Source organism: Lolium perenne, chromosome 7 (assembly GCF_019359855.2).
Source record: "Lolium perenne isolate Kyuss_39 chromosome 7, Kyuss_2.0, whole genome shotgun sequence".
Lineage (NCBI taxonomy): Eukaryota > Viridiplantae > Streptophyta > Magnoliopsida > Poales > Poaceae > Lolium > Lolium perenne.
The window spans coordinates 69,300,754-69,306,277 of NC_067250.2; the positions used below are offsets into that span (position 1 = coordinate 69,300,754).

General features: G+C 40.6%; 1 long non-coding RNA gene across 2 annotated transcripts; it reads left to right on the top strand.

Moving 5' to 3' along the window:
• Nucleotides 1-1,011: 1,011 nt before the first annotated feature.
• LOC127317174 (uncharacterized) lies at nucleotides 1,012-5,195 on the top strand. Of its 2 annotated transcripts, XR_011748385.1 has the most exons (4): nucleotides 1,012-1,376; nucleotides 1,466-1,562; nucleotides 2,926-3,040; nucleotides 4,863-5,195. It is a non-coding gene; the product is annotated as an uncharacterized lncRNA (long non-coding RNA). The 2 variants fall into 2 exon arrangements; XR_011748386.1 differs by lacking the exons at nucleotides 1,012-1,376; nucleotides 1,466-1,562 and adding an exon at nucleotides 2,689-2,763.
• The last annotated feature ends 329 nt before the right edge of the window (nucleotides 5,196-5,524 follow it).

Sequence of the window (5,524 nt, forward strand, 5' to 3'; positions counted from 1 at the left end):
TAAAACATTATTTCTATTTTGCTTTGTTTTAACAAAAAGCTTGTTTATGGTACCTATACCATTTCTTGTTTTCCTCTTGATTATTTTACATTTGAGAAAAACTCTACCTAACCTGAGAAAGTAAGTAGAATATTTTGAGCTCCTATGTTCCAACTAGTTTTCTCTCAACATTTTCAAATTCCATTCCACTTGAGATCATTCCCAATTGTCCCTAGACAATTGAGGTGTTTCAAGTACTTTTCAAATAAATTCTATTTCGAATGACAACTCTTGCACATCTTGTGTACATCTCTGATCTACCCCATAATGTTCCTTCACCCTCCAATTCTTGATCAAGTAGATGAACTCTTGATACTTTCTATTGGACTTCCTTCAACTAAACCCTAGACTCAGAGAGTATTTCAAACCACTCCAAATTGACCTCTTATTTGTAGAGCAACTATATTCCATCATACCCATCTCAATCCTCTATTATTTTCCATCATCACCTTGACCTCTTGAATTGATGACTTATGTCACCATATTCATCATTAGAATTGCATCATTATTCCCTTCACTATCTCCCTAAAACTTGGACTCTATATCCCTGGAAGAAAACCTAGTTTCCTTGCATAACACAAGTGGTGTCGTGTGTCTTGCATAGGCACTTGAGCACCATGTGTCTCATCTTGTTTGGAGTAGTCAAGTCTCAAATCTTGTGGAGGCCATCTCCAAGATGGCATGCACATGAAACCTTGTACATCACCATCATCTTCTTGGCACAAAGACATCATGCAACAAATACCATCATGGTATATTTTACCATCACAATCCTCCCCCATCTCTATATCTCTCACATTGTTCATTTTTATTGGCATGAATGGAGCCGGCCAAATGGTGTATGCATGGCAATTTCGGCCAGCCATGCCTCTTCATTTCCTTCCTCCACAAGTCTTGCCTCCCACCTAACCCAATCAATAAATGGGCAGCCACCATCCTTGGCCAATCAAAAAAGGAGGCAGCCACCCCTCTCCCTCTATAAAAACTCCCTAGCCGGCCACCTCCACTCCTCTTGCTCTCATTTTTCTTCTCTCCACTCACTCCTCCACCTTATCTACTCCCTCACACTCTTCTCCTACTCTCCCCCACGAAAATGCAGCTCCACCTAGCTCCCATGGCCGGCCATGGCCATGGAAAGAACTCCAAGATGAAGTTCCCTCCTCCCTCAAGCTCCTCCTCACCATGAGAGCCTCCCTCTCCTTCTTCTCCCCAGCCCTAGATGGTTTTCTCTCCTCTTCCTCTTCCTCCATTGCTAAGATTGGATCTTGATGCAGGTGCATGTTGGTCCAAGCATGGAGAAGCTTGAGCAATCCTCAGATCTGAAGTTCTTGAGCAAAGTTCGTCCAAATCCCTGCAGTAATTTCTGCTATCTTGCTGTTTCAGATTCTGGTACGAACTTTTAAAATCCACCAAATCTCATGTGCAGATCCAAATCGAGTGATTCAAAGTTCCGCGGATAGGTATTCAAAAGATCTACAACTTGGCGTTGGTCTCATCCTCAAATTCGCTACAGATTCTCCCTGGTAAATAAAGTTCTGGAAACATGCAGATTCACTATTTGTTAGATTTGTTACGTTTTACAAAACCTTTTTGAGAAAACTCAACTGCAGGCGAAAGCACTCTTCAATACCTTCATTTTGGCGGTGGTTTCACTTCGATTGATCTCCAGAAACTGAAATGGTTTACAGATCAAGATCTGGACAGATCTGGCTTTGTCGAATTAAACCAGGAGCTTGGGAACGAATTTTTTGAATGAAACAAATTGGGTAAGAACCAGCTTTTCAATTTCTTTCCGATGCAGCTAACCTCATATTTTTATGATTTGTGTATGATTTTTGATGAATTAAACTTGTTCTGTATGTTCTGCAGACATGGCTGTTAGCTTTTAATTCATCAAAAATCCATTTTTGAACCTAATTGAGTGATTCCAATTCTGTAGGATTATTGAATGTTTTCTTAATCATCTCAAACAAGTTTCAAACCTTTATCAGTTATGAAACTCCATAGTTAAAGCAAATGGTGAAAACATGCAGTAAAATTGTCAATCCATTTGTGAGAGTTTCAGAAATAATTTGAACCCAAATCCAATTGTGTTTGCATCTCTGTTTAATTACCTTTCAAATGCAAGTAGCCTCATATTTTTAGGATTTTTCTACGATTTATGGCTTACAGATCTTGTTTTCTGTACAGTCAGATTCAAGGAAATTCCTAAAATTGTATGTTTAATGTTTTTGGGTGATTCCAATTGGGTTAGTCTTGTATTAGTACTGGCTATATAGAAAAAATAGTATTAGTCTCTGTTCATACATATTTGTTGCTGTTAGTAATGTTTATGTGTGACATGCATTGTTGAAGCAAAACTTTTCGGTTTATTTAAAACCCTTGACCAACTCTTTTATTTAGAACTGGGCAACCTTTGTTTTATGCTTGCAAAACAAAACCTCTGCAACTCAACTTTAGCCCTATTGTTTTGCTTAAGTTTTCAAATGACGTGGAATGTGGTTTGCTTCCTATTTTGGATGTTGTGTTATGTGAGCAAACTAAGTTAGGAAAACTGTTTTCTACTTTTCCAAAAATGTTTGAAAATGTTTTGTGAATGTATTTGATGTCAAACTAATGCTCTTGTCCTCTTTATGATGTTATCTACCAGGGGATACTTAGTTGTTTCATGGTGATACCTAGAGAGGCAATTGCTAAGTCGTGGCACTCTCATACCTTTACTAGGTAAATAAATGGGGATTTCTTTTAGTTGCTTTGTAGTATCTATAAGTCTTTTGTATGTTAGCCCTTAGTAAAGTGGTTAGCTATTGATTGATGAATGTTGCATGCTTGTTATGTTTGGAGCAATGTGATTGATTGTGTTCCTTTTATATTTTCCAGCGATAGATGCGAACAATTTCGGAGGAGAAGAAGAAGAAGTGGAATCGGACAAGGATTTTATTTGTACTGTGGGAATTCTTATTTGATGGAGTTGAAGAAGTCCAGGGACAAATAAGCCAAGGCAAGCCATCTTTTGATCTCTGATATGATGTCTCTTTGGATGTCATCTTGTGCTATCAATAGCATCTTGGTTCTATGTGTGATGATCTCCATATTGTTGTCATCTATGCTTGGATGCAAGCATGGTACCTCTAGTAGTTTTATCTTGACAAGGTCTTGGTAATTGGTTGGGGGTATGGTATCATGGCCATTGCTATCCAACTTGTTTTCTATATTTAGCTTGAATATGTTCCACCTCGGGACAAGATTCATACTACATCCCTTCTAGTGTAGATGTATCAATACCATGTTTTTGGTGTATTCTCAAATTGTGATGAGTATGCCTGATTCCCCTAATGGTGTTGGTGTTGGTCAATTCTCATCCCTATCTATTGATTGGGTTAGATGGCACCACAAATCTGAAAGTATATTTTCCTCTTGTGTTGTCATAATACATGCTTAGCTCAAGCAAGTATGATCCACTCCAATACCTCTTTTTCATACCCTCAATGGCGTGATGACCCTCATCTCGGTCATAGTGTTGTATTAGTTCAACTCATGAGACTATAAGTTGGGAACCCCTCAAGGTTTACCTTGTTGTAAATGTTTATGAAAACCTTGGGTGAGGCAATCTTACCCAAGCGTATGGTTTATGAAAGGAAAGGATCTTGACAAAGATGGTTGGAAAGAGGAAAGTGTGTGTGACTTGGGTTTTTGAGAAAAACGACACATGGTTCTTTGTATTCACCCGGAACAATTAACCCGCGCAACCACACTACTCCAACGTGGGCACGGGGCTTAGCTTGACGTTTGTTCTTCTTAGCATGAGGCACCGCACAACTATACAAGGGTACAGTTACCCCCGAGTCCGGGTTGTCGTAGTTGGAGACAATCGTATAACGGGAGGCCTTCGGGGCTGACCCGTCCGGAAGACACTATGGGTCTCCTGGCTTGGCGGTGGAGCCACGCTCAAGAGGAGGTGAGCTGCCACGGTGCCGGGGAGGTACATACTCCATAGGGTAGGACCTCTTGCTAAGTTGAATGGGCGAAAGGCTTCGACTGATTATCCGAGACCCGCATACTTTCGTATGGCGAACCGGGGATGATCCCGGCGGATTTATCAGATCTTGTGGGGAAAGTGCGCACACTCTGCAGAGTTAAAACTATTCGAATAGCCGCGTCCGCGGTCATGGACGGTTGGGATGGCCGTTACCGAGCTGTGTCGAGTTTTGGTTTGGAAAATGATTTCCAAAGGAAATGTGTGTGTTGGATGTACCAGAAGGGTACGGAAAGGCTGGTGCCGACCATATGGAGATGGTCGAGGAAAATGAAACAAAATTGGGTGACCCTTCCTAGTGTTTCATGTAGAGGGACTCTTCTTCAATAAAGATATAGAGATGTCGTAGTTTATCTTTTGAAGTATCTTCTTCAACAAAGATATAGAGATGTCATAGGACTTCCCTAGTATCCCCATCAATTGAGATGGCGGTATGCTACCTCTTCTTTAACAAAGGTATAGAGATGTCATAGGACTCCCTTAGTGTCCCCATCACTCGAGATGCCGGGATGCTATATCCACAAGAGAAACTATTTCTCTTCCACATGCTATATCCACAAGAGAAACTATTTCTCTTCCACATGCTATATCCACAAGAGAAACTATTTCTCTTCCACATGCTATATCCACAAGAGAAACTATTTCTCTTCCACATGCTACATCCACGAGAGAAACTATTTTTCCTCTCTTGTCTCCTCTAGTTAGAATTTTTATCACCTTCTTGATGGTTTGCGAGTACAATTCCAAATGTACTCACGGCTTTGTCCCTGGTTATTTACTTGGCCAGACTTGAAGGAGTTCGACAGATGAAGAAGGAGTTGACGACGTCTATGCGAGCTAGGAACGTCTTCCCAGTCAGTTGCCTGTAGGGTTATGGCAGATGACTTGGGTACTGCGCTGCTGAAGTGATGATGCTACTCTGATGTTTAGTTAGGCCCTTCGAGGCTATTATGTAAGTATTGGTCATGTGACCATGTTGTAATTTTCTTATTCCGCTTTATAATGGATGGTGTAATTTGATATCAGTTCGGTTATGTGTTCACGGCGCACTGATCATGGGATCGTGAACTGTATACATAACAGGGAATTTCGGACAGCTAGTCCGGGGTCCCCACAGTATTGATGTGATCTATTCCTCCTTTCATAGTATGATGGTGACAGTGTGCATGCTATGTTAGTACTTGGTATAATTGTGTTGATCTATCATGCACTCCAAGGTTATTTAAATATAAATATCGAATGTTGTGGAGCTTGTTAACTCCGGCATTTAGGTGCTCTTGTAGCCCTACACAATTAGTGGTGTTCATCATCCAACAAGAGAGTGTAGAGTGGTTTTATTATGTGATCAATGTTGAGAGTGTCCACTAGTGAAAGTATGATCCCTAGGCCTTGTTTCCAAATACTGCAATCTCTGCTTATTTACTGTTTTACTGCATCTCTACTTCCTGC